Source organism: Phyllobates terribilis, unplaced genomic scaffold (genome assembly GCF_046119375.1).
Source record: "Phyllobates terribilis strain yellow unplaced genomic scaffold, ASM4611937v1 Scaffold_5__5_contigs__length_657084704, whole genome shotgun sequence".
Lineage (NCBI taxonomy): Eukaryota > Metazoa > Chordata > Amphibia > Anura > Dendrobatidae > Phyllobates > Phyllobates terribilis.
Genome location: NW_027362765.1, coordinates 98,842,062 through 98,859,778, shown reverse-complemented (window position 1 = coordinate 98,859,778; position 17,717 = coordinate 98,842,062). Strand labels below are relative to the sequence as shown.

Sequence of the window (17,717 nt, the reverse complement as noted above, 5' to 3'; positions counted from 1 at the left end):
CCTAATATGTCTGTTTATCCAAAAGGAAGTAAAAAGGGAGAGCTAGAAAGATAGCATTGCATCACATTACATGGCAATGCAATGCACAGTTGCTGAAGTTGAACCAAAATGAGCTTGTAATCTGGCTTCTGCAACTTTGAACATGAAAAATCCAATGAGGAGAAGAAAAGCAAAGCCAAAGAGTCCATCCCCAAATCCGACAAACAAGCAAAATGAACAAAAAACATTGAATTCAATTCTTTCTGATTTTAGAAACTGCATTAAAGAAGGGGTGCACCGGTCCTGGAGATACTGCAATACCAGGTCAATGCGTGGAGTGGACAGAGCAAGCTCTTTTTCCATCTCCCTGTTCTAAAAATCCATTTAATATATGGTCCCCAGATAGGGGACGTATCAGATATTAAACTGATAAGAACAGATACTACACTTGATCTTAGCCAAAAGGCCGAGAAGCGATAACCAGAATTGGTTTCAAACTACGGAGCCACCCAAGGATCCTGAAAAGTCCATTTGTGGAGATGAGCTCCTGGACTCCTGTTAAGAAGACATGTTGTCAACCTCTAGATCCCTTACATGACTGCACTTTTCGGCTTGCTGCTGCTGCAATCCACGCGTTTTAGATCTGCATAACTCCACCTCTTTAAACACAGCACCTTCACCCCCTGCTGTTCCCACCCGCCTCAACACCGTTGGAAGGGAGGAGAACCAATTAAGGCGGGGGGTGGGGTGGAACGAGCAGCTGTCTACCCTTAGCAGGAGGGCTCCTGATTACATACCTCTCCTGCTGCTGCTGCTGCTGGCTGTCCAGCAGCAGACTGAAGGTGGCTGCTGCTGTGCACAGGTATATAAAGGCTCAGAGCCTATTATGACACGCGCAGCCAGTGTTCCATTGCCACATTCCATCTACTGCAGGCAGGATACCTGGCTGGCTGAATGTCGCTGAGAAGCTCACAGAGACCGCCATAAGCAACAGTTTAACAGAATGCCACAGACTAATCAACCAAACTTTTTGGGTTGGGTTCTCTTTTATAGTCTGCAGGCATTAAATGAAAGAAGTCAGTGTTCCAGCAGAAGGAGACAACGTTTCAGAAAAGGCATTGTAGCAAACCAAAAAAGAAATTTTAAGCGCAGCAGAGTAACCAGCGCACATACCTGTTAGCTCAGGTGAGTTTAAAAGGCTGCTGTTGATAACAAGGGCATTTGCTAAATAGATGGTGTGTGTGCAACAATATACTGAAAGGTCAATTATATTGTGCAGCTTATCTCACCACCTGTAGTTATTTAGGTGAAAGCTCCAAAATGCTTGCCTAATATGTCTGTTTATCCAAAAGGAAGTAAAAAGGGAGAGCTAGAAAGATAGCATTGCATCACATTACATGGCAATGCAATGCACAGTTGCTGAAGTTGAACCAAAATGAGCTTGTAATCTGGCTTCTGCAACTTTGAACATGAAAAATCCAATGAGGAGAAGAAAAGCAAAGCCAAAGAGTCCATCCCCAAATCCGACAAACAAGCAAAATGAACAAAAAACATTGAATTCAATTCTTTCTGATTTTAGAAACTGCATTAAAGAAGGGGTGCACCGGTCCTGGAGATACTGCAATACCAGGTCAATGCGTGGAGTGGACAGAGCAAGCTCTTTTTCCATCTCCCTGTTCTAAAAATCCATTTAATATATGGTCCCCAGATAGGGGACGTATCAGATATTAAACTGATAAGAACAGATACTACACTTGATCTTAGCCAAAAGGCCGAGAAGCGATAACCAGAATTGGTTTCAAACTACGGAGCCACCCAAGGATCCTGAAAAGTCCATTTGTGGAGATGAGCTCCTGGACTCCCGTTAAGAAGACATGTTGTCAACCTCTAGATCCCTTACATGCCTGCACTTTTCGGCTTGCTGCTGCTGCAATCCACGCGTTTTAGATCTGCATAACTCCACCTCTTTAAACACAGCACCTTCACCCCCTGCTGTGCCCACCCGCCTCAACACCGTTGGAAGGGAGGAGAACCAATTAAGGCGGGGGGTGGGGTGGAACGAGCAGCTGTCTACCCTTAGCAGGAGGGCTCCTGATTACATACCTCTCCTGCTGCTGCTGCTGCTGGCTGTCCAGCAGCAGACTGAAGGTGGCTGCTGCTGTGCACAGGTATATAAAGGCTCAGAGCCTATTATGACACGCGCAGCCAGCGTTCCATTGCCACATTCCATCTACTGCAGGCAGGATACCTGGCTGGCTGAATGTCGCTGAGAAGCTCACAGAGACCGCCATAAGCAACAGTTTAACAGAATGCCACAGACTAATCAACCAAACTTTTTGGGTTGGGTTCTCTTTTATAGTCTGCAGGCATTAAATGAAAGAAGTCAGTGTTCCAGCAGAAGGAGACAACGTTTCAGAAAAGGCATTGTAGCAAACCAAAAAAGAAATTTTAAGCGCAGCAGAGTAACCAGCGCACATACCTGTTAGCTCAGGTGAGTTTAAAAGGCTGCTGTTGATAACAAGGGCATTTGCTAAATAGATGGTGTGTGTGCAACAATATACTGAAAGGTCAATTATATTGTGCAGCTTATCTCACCACCTGTAGTTATTTAGGTGAAAGCTCCAAAATGCTTGCCTAATATGTCTGTTTATCCAAAAGGAAGTAAAAAGGGAGAGCTAGAAAGATAGCATTGCATCACATTACATGGCAATGCAATGCACAGTTGCTGAAGTTGAACCAAAATGAGCTTGTAATCTGGCTTCTGCAACTTTGAACATGAAAAATCCAATGAGGAGAAGAAAAGCAAAGCCAAAGAGTCCATCCCCAAATCCGACAAACAAGCAAAATGAAGAAAAAACATTGAATTCAATTCTTTCTGATTTTAGAAACTGCATTAAAGAAGGGGTGCACCGGTCCTGGAGATACTGCAATACCAGGTCAATGCGTGGAGTGGACAGAGCAAGCTCTTTTTCCATCTCCCTGTTCTAAAAATCCATTTAATATATGGTCCCCAGATAGGGGACGTATCAGATATTAAACTGATAAGAACAGATACTACACTTGATCTTAGCCAAAAGGCCGAGAAGCGATAACCAGAATTGGTTTCAAACTACGGAGCCACCCAAGGATCCTGAAAAGTCCATTTGTGGAGATGAGCTCCTGGACTCCCGTTAAGAAGACATGTTGTCAACCTCTAGATCCCTTACATGCCTGCACTTTTCGGCTTGCTGCTGCTGCAATCCACGCGTTTTAGATCTGCATAACTCCACCTCTTTAAACACAGCACCTTCACCCCCTGCTGTTCCCACCCGCCTCAACACCGTTGGAAGGGAGGAGAACCAATTAAGGCGGGGGGTGGGGTGGAACGAGCAGCTGTCTACCCTTAGCAGGAGGGCTCCTGATTACATACCTCTCCTGCTGCTGCTGCTGCTGGCTGTCCAGCAGCAGACTGAAGGTGGCTGCTGCTGTGCACAGGTATATAAAGGCTCAGAGCCTATTATGACACGCGCAGCCAGCGTTCCATTGCCACATTCCATCTACTGCAGGCAGGATACCTGGCTGGCTGAATGTCGCTGAGAAGCTCACAGAGACCGCCATAAGCAACAGTTTAACAGAATGCCACAGACTAATCAACCAAACTTTTTGGGTTGGGTTCTCTTTTATAGTCTGCAGGCATTAAATGAAAGAAGTCAGTGTTCCAGCAGAAGGAGACAACGTTTCAGAAAAGGCATTGTAGCAAACCAAGAAAGAAATTTTAAGCGCAGCAGAGTAACCAGCGCACATACCTGTTAGCTCAGGTGAGTTTAAAAGGCTGCTGTTGATAACAAGGGCATTTGCTAAATAGATGGTGTGTGTGCAACAATATACTGAAAGGTCAATTATATTGTGCAGCTTATCTCACCACCTGTAGTTATTTAGGTGAAAGCTCCAAAATGCTTGCCTAATATGTCTGTTTATCCAAAAGGAAGTAAAAAGGGAGAGCTAGAAAGATAGCATTGCATCACATTACATGGCAATGCAATGCACAGTTGCTGAAGTTGAACCAAAATGAGCTTGTAATCTGGCTTCTGCAACTTTGAACATGAAAAATCCAATGAGGAGAAGAAAAGCAAAGCCAAAGAGTCCATCCCCAAATCCGACAAACAAGCAAAATGAACAAAAAACATTGAATTCAATTCTTTCTGATTTTAGAAACTGCATTAAAGAAGGGGTGCACCGGTCCTGGAGATACTGCAATACCAGGTCAATGCGTGGAGTGGACAGAGCAAGCTCTTTTTCCATCTCCCTGTTCTAAAAATCCATTTAATATATGGTCCCCAGATAGGGGACGTATCAGATATTAAACTGATAAGAACAGATACTACACTTGATCTTAGCCAAAAGGCCGAGAAGCGATAACCAGAATTGGTTTCAAACTACGGAGCCACCCAAGGATCCTGAAAAGTCCATTTGTGGAGATGAGCTCCTGGACTCCCGTTAAGAAGACATGTTGTCAACCTCTAGATCCCTTACATGCCTGCACTTTTCGGCTTGCTGCTGCTGCAATCCACGCGTTTTAGATCTGCATAACTCCACCTCTTTAAACACAGCACCTTCACCCCCTGCTGTTCCCACCCGCCTCAACACCGTTGGAAGGGAGGAGAACCAATTAAGGCGGGGGGTGGGGTGGAACGAGCAGCTGTCTACCCTTAGCAGGAGGGCTCCTGATTACATACCTCTCCTGCTGCTGCTGCTGCTGGCTGTCCAGCAGCAGACTGAAGGTGGCTGCTGCTGTGCACAGGTATATAAAGGCTCAGAGCCTATTATGACACGCGCAGCCAGCGTTCCATTGCCACATTCCATCTACTGCAGGCAGGATACCTGGCTGGCTGAATGTCGCTGAGAAGCTCACAGAGACCGCCATAAGCAACAGTTTAACAGAATGCCACAGACTAATCAACCAAACTTTTTGGGTTGGGTTCTCTTTTATAGTCTGCAGGCATTAAATGAAAGAAGTCAGTGTTCCAGCAGAAGGAGACAACGTTTCAGAAAAGGCATTGTAGCAAACCAAAAAAGAAATTTTAAGCGCAGCAGAGTAACCAGCGCACATACCTGTTAGCTCAGGTGAGTTTAAAAGGCTGCTGTTGATAACAAGGGCATTTGCTAAATAGATGGTGTGTGTGCAACAATATACTGAAAGGTCAATTATATTGTGCAGCTTATCTCACCACCTGTAGTTATTTAGGTGAAAGCTCCAAAATGCTTGCCTAATATGTCTGTTTATCCAAAAGGAAGTAAAAAGGGAGAGCTAGAAAGATAGCATTGCATCACATTACATGGCAATGCAATGCACAGTTGCTGAAGTTGAACCAAAATTAGCTTGTAATCTGGCTTCTGCAACTTTGAACATGAAAAATCCAATGAGGAGAAGAAAAGCAAAGCCAAAGAGTCCATCCCCAAATCCGACAAACAAGCAAAATGAACAAAAAACATTGAATTCAATTCTTTCTGATTTTAGAAACTGCATTAAAGAAGGGGTGCACCGGTCCTGGAGATACTGCAATACCAGGTCAATGCGTGGAGTGGACAGAGCAAGCTCTTTTTCCATCTCCCTGTTCTAAAAATCCATTTAATATATGGTCCCCAGATAGGGGACGTATCAGATATTAAACTGATAAGAACAGATACTACACTTGATCTTAGCCAAAAGGCCGAGAAGCGATAACCAGAATTGGTTTCAAACTACGGAGCCACCCAAGGATCCTGAAAAGTCCATTTGTGGAGATGAGCTCCTGGACTCCCGTTAAGAAGACATGTTGTCAACCTCTAGATCCCTTACATGCCTGCACTTTTCGGCTTGCTGCTGCTGCAATCCACGCGTTTTAGATCTGCATAACTCCACCTCTTTAAACACAGCACCTTCACCCCCTGCTGTTCCCACCCGCCTCAACACCGTTGGAAGGGAGGAGAACCAATTAAGGCGGGGGGTGGGGTGGAACGAGCAGCTGTCTACCCTTAGCAGGAGGGCTCCTGATTACATACCTCTCCTGCTGCTGCTGCTGCTGGCTGTCCAGCAGCAGACTGAAGGTGGCTGCTGCTGTGCACAGGTATATAAAGGCTCAGAGCCTATTATGACACGCGCAGCCAGCGTTCCATTGCCACATTCCATCTACTGCAGGCAGGATACCTGGCTGGCTGAATGTCGCTGAGAAGCTCACAGAGACCGCCATAAGCAACAGTTTAACAGAATGCCACAGACTAATCAACCAAACTTTTTGGGTTGGGTTCTCTTTTATAGTCTGCAGGCATTAAATGAAAGAAGTAAGTGTTCCAGCAGAAGGAGACGTTTCAGAAAAGGCATTGTTGCAAACCAAGAAAGAAATTTTAAGCGCAGCAGAGTAACCAGCGCACATACCTGTTAGCTCAGGTGAGTTTAAAAGGCTGCTGTTGATAACAAGGGCATTTGCTAAATAGATGGTGTGTGTGCAACAATATACTGAAAGGTCAATTATATTGTGCAGCTTATCTCACCACCTGTAGTTATTTAGGTGAAAGCTCCAAAATGCTTGCCTAATATGTCTGTTTATCCAAAAGGAAGTAAAAAGGGAGAGCTAGAAAGATAGCATTGCATCACATTACATGGCAATGCAATGCACAGTTGCTGAAGTTGAACCAAAATGAGCTTGTAATCTGGCTTCTGCAACTTTGAACATGAAAAATCCAATGAGGAGAAGAAAAGCAAAGCCAAAGAGTCCATCCCCAAATCCGACAAACAAGCAAAATGAACAAAAAACATTGAATTCAATTCTTTCTGATTTTAGAAACTGCATTAAAGAAGGGGTGCACCGGTCCTGGAGATACTGCAATACCAGGTCAATGCGTGGAGTGGACAGAGCAAGCTCTTTTTCCATCTCCCTGTTCTAAAAATCCATTTAATATATGGTCCCAAAAAGGGGACGTATCAGATATTAAACTGATAAGAACAGATACTACACTTGATCTTAGCCAAAAGGCCGAGAAGCGATAACCAGAATTGGTTTCAAACTACGGAGCCACCCAAGGATCCTGAAAAGTCCATTTGTGGAGATGAGCTCCTGGACTCCCGTTAAGAAGACATGTTGTCAGCCTCTAGATCCCTTACATGCCTGCACTTTTCGGCTTGCTGCTGCTGCAATCCACGCGTTTTAGATCTGCATAACTCCACCTCTTTAAACACAGCACCTTCACCCCCTGCTGTTCCCACCCGCCTCAACACCGTTGGAAGGGAGGAGAACCAATTAAGGCGGGGGGTGGGGTGGAACGAGCAGCTGTCTACCCTTAGCAGGAGGGCTCCTGATTACATACCTCTCCTGCTGCTGCTGCTGCTGGCTGTCCAGCAGCAGACTGAAGGTGGCTGCTGCTGTGCACAGGTATATAAAGGCTCAGAGCCTATTATGACACGCGCAGCCAGCGTTCCATTGCCACATTCCATCTACTGCAGGCAGGATACCTGGCTGGCTGAATGTCGCTGAGAAGCTCACAGAGACCGCCATAAGCAACAGTTTAACAGAATGCCACAGACTAATCAACCAAACTTTTTGGGTTGGGTTCTCTTTTATAGTCTGCAGGCATTAAATGAAAGAAGTCAGTGTTCCAGCAGAAGGAGACAACGTTTCAGAAAAGGCATTGTAGCAAACCAAGAAAGAAATTTTAAGCGCAGCAGAGTAACCAGCGCACATACCTGTTAGCTCAGGTGAGTTTAAAAGGCTGCTGTTGATAACAAGGGCATTTGCTAAATAGATGGTGTGTGTGCAACAATATACTGAAAGGTCAATTATATTGTGCAGCTTATCTCACCACCTGTAGTTATTTAGGTGAAAGCTCCAAAATGCTTGCCTAATATGTCTGTTTATCCAAAAGGAAGTAAAAAGGGAGAGCTAGAAAGATAGCATTGCATCACATTACATGGCAATGCAATGCACAGTTGCTGAAGTTGAACCAAAATGAGCTTGTAATCTGGCTTCTGCAACTTTGAACATGAAAAATCCAATGAGGAGAAGAAAAGCAAAGCCAAAGAGTCCATCCCCAAATCCGACAAACAAGCAAAATGAACAAAAAACATTGAATTCAATTCTTTCTGATTTTAGAAACTGCATTAAAGAAGGGGTGCACTGGTCCTGGAGATACTGCAATACCAGGTCAATGCGTGGAGTGGACAGAGCAAGCTCTTTTTCCATCTCCCTGTTCTAAAAATCCATTTAATATATGGTCCCCAGATAGGGGACGTATCAGATATTAAACTGATAAGAACAGATACTACACTTGATCTTAGCCAAAAGGCCGAGAAGCGATAACCAGAATTGGTTTCAAACTACGGAGCCACCCAAGGATCCTGAAAAGTCCATTTGTGGAGATGAGCTCCTGGACTCCCGTTAAGAAGACATGTTGTCAACCTCTAGATCCCTTACATGCCTGCACTTTTCGGCTTGCTGCTGCTGCAATCCACGCGTTTTAGATCTGCATAACTCCACCTCTTTAAACACAGCACCTTCACCCCCTGCTGTTCCCACCCGCCTCAACACCGTTGGAAGGGAGGAGAACCAATTAAGGCGGGGGGTGGGGTGGAACGAGCAGCTGTCTACCCTTAGCAGGAGGGCTCCTGATTACATACCTCTCCTGCTGCTGCTGCTGCTGGCTGTCCAGCAGCAGACTGAAGGTGGCTGCTGCTGTGCACAGGTATATAAAGGCTCAGAGCCTATTATGACACGCGCAGCCAGCGTTCCATTGCCACATTCCATCTACTGCAGGCAGGATACCTGGCTGGCTGAATGTCGCTGAGAAGCTCACAGAGACCGCCATAAGCAACAGTTTAACAGAATGCCACAGACTAATCAACCAAACTTTTTGGGTTGGGTTCTCTTTTATAGTCTGCAGGCATTAAATGAAAGAAGTCAGTGTTCCAGCAGAAGGAGACAACGTTTCAGAAAAGGCATTGTAGCAAACCAAAAAAGAAATTTTAAGCGCAGCAGAGTAACCAGCGCACATACCTGTTAGCTCAGGTGAGTTTAAAAGGCTGCTGTTGATAACAAGGGCATTTGCTAAATAGATGGTGTGTGTGCAACAATATACTGAAAGGTCAATTATATTGTGCAGCTTATCTCACCACCTGTAGTTATTTAGGTGAAAGCTCCAAAATGCTTGCCTAATATGTCTGTTTATCCAAAAGGAAGTAAAAAGGGAGAGCTAGAAAGATAGCATTGCATCACATTACATGGCAATGCAATGCACAGTTGCTGAAGTTGAACCAAAATTAGCTTGTAATCTGGCTTCTGCAACTTTGAACATGAAAAATCCAATGAGGAGAAGAAAAGCAAAGCCAAAGAGTCCATCCCCAAATCCGACAAACAAGCAAAATGAACAAAAAACATTGAATTCAATTCTTTCTGATTTTAGAAACTGCATTAAAGAAGGGGTGCACCGGTCCTGGAGATACTGCAATACCAGGTCAATGCGTGGAGTGGACAGAGCAAGCTCTTTTTCCATCTCCCTGTTCTAAAAATCCATTTAATATATGGTCCCCAGATAGGGGACGTATCAGATATTAAACTGATAAGAACAGATACTACACTTGATCTTAGCCAAAAGGCCGAGAAGCGATAACCAGAATTGGTTTCAAACTACGGAGCCACCCAAGGATCCTGAAAAGTCCATTTGTGGAGATGAGCTCCTGGACTCCCGTTAAGAAGACATGTTGTCAACCTCTAGATCCCTTACATGCCTGCACTTTTCGGCTTGCTGCTGCTGCAATCCACGCGTTTTAGATCTGCATAACTCCACCTCTTTAAACACAGCACCTTCACCCCCTGCTGTTCCCACCCGCCTCAACACCGTTGGAAGGGAGGAGAACCAATTAAGGCGGGGGGTGGGGTGGAACGAGCAGCTGTCTACCCTTAGCAGGAGGGCTCCTGATTACATACCTCTCCTGCTGCTGCTGCTGCTGGCTGTCCAGCAGCAGACTGAAGGTGGCTGCTGCTGTGCACAGGTATATAAAGGCTCAGAGCCTATTATGACACGCGCAGCCAGCGTTCCATTGCCACATTCCATCTACTGCAGGCAGGATACCTGGCTGGCTGAATGTCGCTGAGAAGCTCACAGAGACCGCCATAAGCAACAGTTTAACAGAATGCCACAGACTAATCAACCAAACTTTTTGGGTTGGGTTCTCTTTTATAGTCTGCAGGCATTAAATGAAAGAAGTAAGTGTTCCAGCAGAAGGAGACGTTTCAGAAAAGGCATTGTTGCAAACCAAGAAAGAAATTTTAAGCGCAGCAGAGTAACCAGCGCACATACCTGTTAGCTCAGGTGAGTTTAAAAGGCTGCTGTTGATAACAAGGGCATTTGCTAAATAGATGGTGTGTGTGCAACAATATACTGAAAGGTCAATTATATTGTGCAGCTTATCTCACCACCTGTAGTTATTTAGGTGAAAGCTCCAAAATGCTTGCCTAATATGTCTGTTTATCCAAAAGGAAGTAAAAAGGGAGAGCTAGAAAGATAGCATTGCATCACATTACATGGCAATGCAATGCACAGTTGCTGAAGTTGAACCAAAATGAGCTTGTAATCTGGCTTCTGCAACTTTGAACATGAAAAATCCAATGAGGAGAAGAAAAGCAAAGCCAAAGAGTCCATCCCCAAATCCGACAAACAAGCAAAATGAACAAAAAACATTGAATTCAATTCTTTCTGATTTTAGAAACTGCATTAAAGAAGGGGTGCACCGGTCCTGGAGATACTGCAATACCAGGTCAATGCGTGGAGTGGACAGAGCAAGCTCTTTTTCCATCTCCCTGTTCTAAAAATCCATTTAATATATGGTCCCAAAAAGGGGACGTATCAGATATTAAACTGATAAGAACAGATACTACACTTGATCTTAGCCAAAAGGCCGAGAAGCGATAACCAGAATTGGTTTCAAACTACGGAGCCACCCAAGGATCCTGAAAAGTCCATTTGTGGAGATGAGCTCCTGGACTCCCGTTAAGAAGACATGTTGTCAGCCTCTAGATCCCTTACATGCCTGCACTTTTCGGCTTGCTGCTGCTGCAATCCACGCGTTTTAGATCTGCATAACTCCACCTCTTTAAACACAGCACCTTCACCCCCTGCTGTTCCCACCCGCCTCAACACCGTTGGAAGGGAGGAGAACCAATTAAGGCGGGGGGTGGGGTGGAACGAGCAGCTGTCTACCCTTAGCAGGAGGGCTCCTGATTACATACCTCTCCTGCTGCTGCTGCTGCTGGCTGTCCAGCAGCAGACTGAAGGTGGCTGCTGCTGTGCACAGGTATATAAAGGCTCAGAGCCTATTATGACACGCGCAGCCAGCGTTCCATTGCCACATTCCATCTACTGCAGGCAGGATACCTGGCTGGCTGAATGTCGCTGAGAAGCTCACAGAGACCGCCATAAGCAACAGTTTAACAGAATGCCACAGACTAATCAACCAAACTTTTTGGGTTGGGTTCTCTTTTATAGTCTGCAGGCATTAAATGAAAGAAGTCAGTGTTCCAGCAGAAGGAGACAACGTTTCAGAAAAGGCATTGTAGCAAACCAAGAAAGAAATTTTAAGCGCAGCAGAGTAACCAGCGCACATACCTGTTAGCTCAGGTGAGTTTAAAAGGCTGCTGTTGATAACAAGGGCATTTGCTAAATAGATGGTGTGTGTGCAACAATATACTGAAAGGTCAATTATATTGTGCAGCTTATCTCACCACCTGTAGTTATTTAGGTGAAAGCTCCAAAATGCTTGCCTAATATGTCTGTTTATCCAAAAGGAAGTAAAAAGGGAGAGCTAGAAAGATAGCATTGCATCACATTACATGGCAATGCAATGCACAGTTGCTGAAGTTGAACCAAAATGAGCTTGTAATCTGGCTTCTGCAACTTTGAACATGAAAAATCCAATGAGGAGAAGAAAAGCAAAGCCAAAGAGTCCATCCCCAAATCCGACAAACAAGCAAAATGAACAAAAAACATTGAATTCAATTCTTTCTGATTTTAGAAACTGCATTAAAGAAGGGGTGCACTGGTCCTGGAGATACTGCAATACCAGGTCAATGCGTGGAGTGGACAGAGCAAGCTCTTTTTCCATCTCCCTGTTCTAAAAATCCATTTAATATATGGTCCCCAGATAGGGGACGTATCAGATATTAAACTGATAAGAACAGATACTACACTTGATCTTAGCCAAAAGGCCGAGAAGCGATAACCAGAATTGGTTTCAAACTACGGAGCCACCCAAGGATCCTGAAAAGTCCATTTGTGGAGATGAGCTCCTGGACTCCCGTTAAGAAGACATGTTGTCAACCTCTAGATCCCTTACATGCCTGCACTTTTCGGCTTGCTGCTGCTGCAATCCACGCGTTTTAGATCTGCATAACTCCACCTCTTTAAACACAGCACCTTCACCCCCTGCTGTTCCCACCCGCCTCAACACCGTTGGAAGGGAGGAGAACCAATTAAGGCGGGGGGTGGGGTGGAACGAGCAGCTGTCTACCCTTAGCAGGAGGGCTCCTGATTACATACCTCTCCTGCTGCTGCTGGCTGTCCAGCAGCAGACTGAAGGTGGCTGCTGCTGTGCACAGGTATATAAAGGCTCAGAGCCTATTATGACACGCGCAGCCAGCGTTCCATTGCCACATTCCATCTACTGCAGGCAGGATACCTGGCTGGCTGAATGTCGCTGAGAAGCTCACAGAGACCGCCATAAGCAACAGTTTAACAGAATGCCACAGACTAATCAACCAAACTTTTTGGGTTGGGTTCTCTTTTATAGTCTGCAGGCATTAAATGAAAGAAGTCAGTGTTCCAGCAGAAGGAGACAACGTTTCAGAAAAGGCATTGTAGCAAACCAAAAAAGAAATTTTAAGCGCAGCAGAGTAACCAGCGCACATACCTGTTAGCTCAGGTGAGTTTAAAAGGCTGCTGTTGATAACAAGGGCATTTGCTAAATAGATGGTGTGTGTGCAACAATATACTGAAAGGTCAATTATATTGTGCAGCTTATCTCACCACCTGTAGTTATTTAGGTGAAAGCTCCAAAATGCTTGCCTAATATGTCTGTTTATCCAAAAGGAAGTAAAAAGGGAGAGCTAGAAAGATAGCATTGCATCACATTACATGGCAATGCAATGCACAGTTGCTGAAGTTGAACCAAAATGAGCTTGTAATCTGGCTTCTGCAACTTTGAACATGAAAAATCCAATGAGGAGAAGAAAAGCAAAGCCAAAGAGTCCATCCCCAAATCCGACAAACAAGCAAAATGAACAAAAAACATTGAATTCAATTCTTTCTGATTTTAGAAACTGCATTAAAGAAGGGGTGCACCGGTCCTGGAGATACTGCAATACCAGGTCAATGCGTGGAGTGGACAGAGCAAGCTCTTTTTCCATCTCCCTGTTCTAAAAATCCATTTAATATATGGTCCCCAGATAGGGGACGTATCAGATATTAAACTGATAAGAACAGATACTACACTTGATCTTAGCCAAAAGGCCGAGAAGCGATAACCAGAATTGGTTTCAAACTACGGAGCCACCCAAGGATCCTGAAAAGTCCATTTGTGGAGATGAGCTCCTGGACTCCCGTTAAGAAGACATGTTGTCAACCTCTAGATCCCTTACATGCCTGCACTTTTCGGCTTGCTGCTGCTGCAATCCACGCGTTTTAGATCTGCATAACTCCACCTCTTTAAACACAGCACCTTCACCCCCTGCTGTTCCCACCCGCCTCAACACCGTTGGAAGGGAGGAGAACCAATTAAGGCGGGGGGTGGGGTGGAACGAGCAGCTGTCTACCCTTAGCAGGAGGGCTCCTGATTACATACCTCTCCTGCTGCTGCTGCTGCTGGCTGTCCAGCAGCAGACTGAAGGTGGCTGCTGCTGTGCACAGGTATATAAAGGCTCAGAGCCTATTATGACACGCGCAGCCAGCGTTCCATTGCCACATTCCATCTACTGCAGGCAGGATACCTGGCTGGCTGAATGTCGCTGAGAAGCTCACAGAGACCGCCATAAGCAACAGTTTAACAGAATGCCACAGACTAATCAACCAAACTTTTTGGGTTGGGTTCTCTTTTATAGTCTGCAGGCATTAAATGAAAGAAGTCAGTGTTCCAGCAGAAGGAGACAACGTTTCAGAAAAGGCATTGTAGCAAACCAAAAAAGAAACTTTAAGCGCAGCAGAGTAACCAGCGCACATACCTGTTAGCTCAGGTGAGTTTAAAAGGCTGCTGTTGATAACAAGGGCATTTGCTAAATAGATGGTGTGTGTGCAACAATATACTGAAAGGTCAATTATATTGTGCAGCTTATCTCACCACCTGTAGTTATTTAGGTGAAAGCTCCAAAATGCTTGCCTAATATGTCTGTTTATCCAAAAGGAAGTAAAAAGGGAGAGCTAGAAAGATAGCATTGCATCACATTACATGGCAATGCAATGCACAGTTGCTGAAGTTGAACCAAAATGAGCTTGTAATCTGGCTTCTGCAACTTTGAACATGAAAAATCCAATGAGGAGAAGAAAAGCAAAGCCAAAGAGTCCATCCCCAAATCCGACAAACAAGCAAAATGAACAAAAAACATTGAATTCAATTCTTTCTGATTTTAGAAACTGCATTAAAGAAGGGGTGCACCGGTCCTGGAGATACTGCAATACCAGGTCAATGCGTGGAGTGGACAGAGCAAGCTCTTTTTCCATCTCCCTGTTCTAAAAATCCATTTAATATATGGTCCCCAGATAGGGGACGTATCAGATATTAAACTGATAAGAACAGATACTACACTTGATCTTAGCCAAAAGGCCGAGAAGCGATAACCAGAATTGGTTTCAAACTATGGAGCCACCCAAGGATCCTGAAAAGTCCATTTGTGGAGATGAGCTCCTGGACTCCCGTTAAGAAGACATGTTGTCAACCTCTAGATCCCTTACATGCCTGCACTTTTCGGCTTGCTGCTGCTGCAATCCACGCGTTTTAGATCTGCATAACTCCACCTCTTTAAACACAGCACCTTCACCCCCTGCTGTTCCCACCCGCCTCAACACCGTTGGAAGGGAGGAGAACCAATTAAGGCGGGGGGTGGGGTGGAACGAGCAGCTGTCTACCCTTAGCAGGAGGGCTCCTGATTACATACCTCTCCTGCTGCTGCTGCTGCTGGCTGTCCAGCAGCAGACTGAAGGTGGCTGCTGCTGTGCACAGGTATATAAAGGCTCAGAGCCTATTATGACACGCGCAGCCAGCGTTCCATTGCCACATTCCATCTACTGCAGGCAGGATACCTGGCTGGCTGAATGTCGCTGAGAAGCTCACAGAGACCGCCATAAGCAACAGTTTAACAGAATGCCACAGACTAATCAACCAAACTTTTTGGGTTGGGTTCTCTTTTATAGTCTGCAGGCATTAAATGAAAGAAGTCAGTGTTCCAGCAGAAGGAGACAACGTTTCAGAAAAGGCATTGTAGCAAACCAAAAAAGAAATTTTAAGCGCAGCAGAGTAACCAGCGCACATACCTGTTAGCTCAGGTGAGTTTAAAAGGCTGCTGTTGATAACAAGGGCATTTGCTAAATAGATGGTGTGTGTGCAACAATATACTGAAAGGTCAATTATATTGTGCAGCTTATCTCACCACCTGTAGTTATTTAGGTGAAAGCTCCAAAATGCTTGCCTAATATGTCTGTTTATCCAAAAGGAAGTAAAAAGGGAGAGCTAGAAAGATAGCATTGCATCACATTACATGGCAATGCAATGCACAGTTGCTGAAGTTGAACCAAAATGAGCTTGTAATCTGGCTTCTGCAACTTTGAACATGAAAAATCCAATGAGGAGAAGAAAAGCAAAGCCAAAGAGTCCATCCCCAAATCCGACAAACAAGCAAAATGAACAAAAAACATTGAATTCAATTCTTTCTGATTTTAGAAACTGCATTAAAGAAGGGGTGCACCGGTCCTGGAGATACTGCAATACCAGGTCAATGCGTGGAGTGGACAGAGCAAGCTCTTTTTCCATCTCCCTGTTCTAAAAATCCATTTAATATATGGTCCCCAGATAGGGGACGTATCAGATATTAAACTGATAAGAACAGATACTACACTTGATCTTAGCCAAAAGGCCGAGAAGCGATAACCAGAATTGGTTTCAAACTACGGAGCCACCCAAGGATCCTGAAAAGTCCATTTGTGGAGATGAGCTCCTGGACTCCCGTTAAGAAGACATGTTGTCAACCTCTAGATCCCTTACATGCCTGCACTTTTCGGCTTGCTGCTGCTGCAATCCACGCGTTTTAGATCTGCATAACTCCACCTCTTTAAACACAGCACCTTCACCCCCTGCTGTTCCCACCCGCCTCAACACCGTTGGAAGGGAAGAGAACCAATTAAGGCGGGGGGTGGGGTGGAACGAGCAGCTGTCTACCCTTAGCAGGAGGGCTCCTGATTACATACCTCTCCTGCTGCTGCTGCTGCTGGCTGTCCAGCAGCAGACTGAAGGTGGCTGCTGCTGTGCACAGGTATATAAAGGCTCAGAGCCTATTATGACACGCGCAGCCAGCGTTCCATTGCCACATTCCATCTACTGCAGGCAGGATACCTGGCTGGCTGAATGTCGCTGAGAAGCTCACAGAGACCGCCATAAGCAACAGTTTAACAGAATGCCACAGACTAATCAACCAAACTTTTTGGGTTGGGTTCTCTTTTATAGTCTGCAGGCATTAAATGAAAGAAGTCAGTGTTCCAGCAGAAGGAGACAACGTTTCAGAAAAGGCATTGTAGCAAACCAAAAAAGAAATTTTAAGCGCAGCAGAGTAACCAGCGCACATACCTGTTAGCTCAGGTGAGTTTAAAAGGCTGCTGTTGATAACAAGGGCATTTGCTAAATAGATGGTGTGTGTGCAACAATATACTGAAAGGTCAATTATATTGTGCAGCTTATCTCACCACCTGTAGTTATTTAGGTGAAAGCTCCAAAATGCTTGCCTAATATGTCTGTTTATCCAAAAGGAAGTAAAAAGGGAGAGCTAGAAAGATAGCATTGCATCACATTACATGGCAATGCAATGCACAGTTGCTGAAGTTGAACCAAAATGAGCTTGTAATCTGGCTTCTGCAACTTTGAACATGAAAAATCCAATGAGGAGAAGAAAAGCAAAGCCAAAGAGTCCATCCCCAAATCCGACAAACAAGCAAAATGAACAAATAACATTGAATTCAATTCTTTCTGATTTTAGAAACTGCATTAAAGAAGGGGTGCACCGGTCCTGGAGATACTGCAATACCAGGTCAATGCGTGGAGTGGACAGAGCAAGCTCTTTTTCCATCTCCCTGTTCTAAAAATCCATTTAATATATGGTCCCCAGATAGGGGACGTATCAGATATTAAACTGATAAGAACAGATACTACACTTGATCTTAGCCAAAAGGCCGAGAAGCGATAACCAGAATTGGTTTCAAACTACGGAGCCACCCAAGGATCCTGAAAAGTCCATTTGTGGAGATGAGCTCCTGGACTCCCGTTAAGAAGACATGTTGTCAACCTCTAGATCCCTTACATGCCTGCACTTTTCGGCTTGCTGCTGCTGCAATCCACGCGTTTTAGATCTGCATAACTCCACCTCTTTAAACACAGCACCTTCACCCCCTGCTGTTCCCACCCGCCTCAACACCGTTGGAAGGGAGGAGAACCAATTAAGGCGGGGGGTGGGGTGGAACGAGCAGCTGTCTACCCTTAG

The 17,717-nt window shown here is 45.0% G+C and overlaps 14 non-coding genes across 14 annotated transcripts; all 14 read right to left on the bottom strand.

Moving 5' to 3' along the window:
* Positions 1–266: 266 nt before the first annotated feature.
* On the bottom strand, positions 267–457 carry LOC141274046 (U2 spliceosomal RNA). Its single transcript, XR_012322340.1, has one exon. It is a non-coding gene; the product is annotated as a U2 spliceosomal RNA (small nuclear RNA).
* Positions 458–1,572: 1,115 nt separating this feature from the next.
* LOC141274045 (U2 spliceosomal RNA) lies at positions 1,573–1,763 on the bottom strand. The gene has a single exon (XR_012322339.1). It is a non-coding gene; the product is annotated as a U2 spliceosomal RNA (small nuclear RNA).
* A 1,115-nt stretch (positions 1,764–2,878) lies between these two features.
* On the bottom strand, positions 2,879–3,069 carry LOC141274044 (U2 spliceosomal RNA). The gene has a single exon (XR_012322338.1). It is a non-coding gene; the product is annotated as a U2 spliceosomal RNA (small nuclear RNA).
* A 1,115-nt stretch (positions 3,070–4,184) lies between these two features.
* On the bottom strand, positions 4,185–4,375 carry LOC141274043 (U2 spliceosomal RNA). The gene has a single exon (XR_012322337.1). It is a non-coding gene; the product is annotated as a U2 spliceosomal RNA (small nuclear RNA).
* A 1,115-nt stretch (positions 4,376–5,490) lies between these two features.
* On the bottom strand, positions 5,491–5,681 carry LOC141274042 (U2 spliceosomal RNA). Its single transcript, XR_012322336.1, has one exon. It is a non-coding gene; the product is annotated as a U2 spliceosomal RNA (small nuclear RNA).
* Positions 5,682–6,793: 1,112 nt separating this feature from the next.
* Positions 6,794–6,983, bottom strand: LOC141150092 (U2 spliceosomal RNA). The gene has a single exon (XR_012246362.1). It is a non-coding gene; the product is annotated as a U2 spliceosomal RNA (small nuclear RNA).
* A 1,115-nt stretch (positions 6,984–8,098) lies between these two features.
* Positions 8,099–8,289, bottom strand: LOC141275280 (U2 spliceosomal RNA). The gene has a single exon (XR_012323529.1). It is a non-coding gene; the product is annotated as a U2 spliceosomal RNA (small nuclear RNA).
* Positions 8,290–9,404: 1,115 nt separating this feature from the next.
* LOC141274041 (U2 spliceosomal RNA) lies at positions 9,405–9,595 on the bottom strand. The gene has a single exon (XR_012322335.1). It is a non-coding gene; the product is annotated as a U2 spliceosomal RNA (small nuclear RNA).
* A 1,112-nt stretch (positions 9,596–10,707) lies between these two features.
* LOC141150091 (U2 spliceosomal RNA) lies at positions 10,708–10,897 on the bottom strand. The gene has a single exon (XR_012246361.1). It is a non-coding gene; the product is annotated as a U2 spliceosomal RNA (small nuclear RNA).
* Positions 10,898–12,012: 1,115 nt separating this feature from the next.
* On the bottom strand, positions 12,013–12,203 carry LOC141275166 (U2 spliceosomal RNA). The gene has a single exon (XR_012323416.1). It is a non-coding gene; the product is annotated as a U2 spliceosomal RNA (small nuclear RNA).
* A 1,109-nt stretch (positions 12,204–13,312) lies between these two features.
* LOC141274038 (U2 spliceosomal RNA) lies at positions 13,313–13,503 on the bottom strand. The gene has a single exon (XR_012322333.1). It is a non-coding gene; the product is annotated as a U2 spliceosomal RNA (small nuclear RNA).
* Positions 13,504–14,618: 1,115 nt separating this feature from the next.
* LOC141274037 (U2 spliceosomal RNA) lies at positions 14,619–14,809 on the bottom strand. The gene has a single exon (XR_012322332.1). It is a non-coding gene; the product is annotated as a U2 spliceosomal RNA (small nuclear RNA).
* A 1,115-nt stretch (positions 14,810–15,924) lies between these two features.
* Positions 15,925–16,115, bottom strand: LOC141274036 (U2 spliceosomal RNA). Its single transcript, XR_012322331.1, has one exon. It is a non-coding gene; the product is annotated as a U2 spliceosomal RNA (small nuclear RNA).
* Positions 16,116–17,230: 1,115 nt separating this feature from the next.
* LOC141274035 (U2 spliceosomal RNA) lies at positions 17,231–17,421 on the bottom strand. The gene has a single exon (XR_012322330.1). It is a non-coding gene; the product is annotated as a U2 spliceosomal RNA (small nuclear RNA).
* Positions 17,422–17,717: the final 296 nt, after the last annotated feature.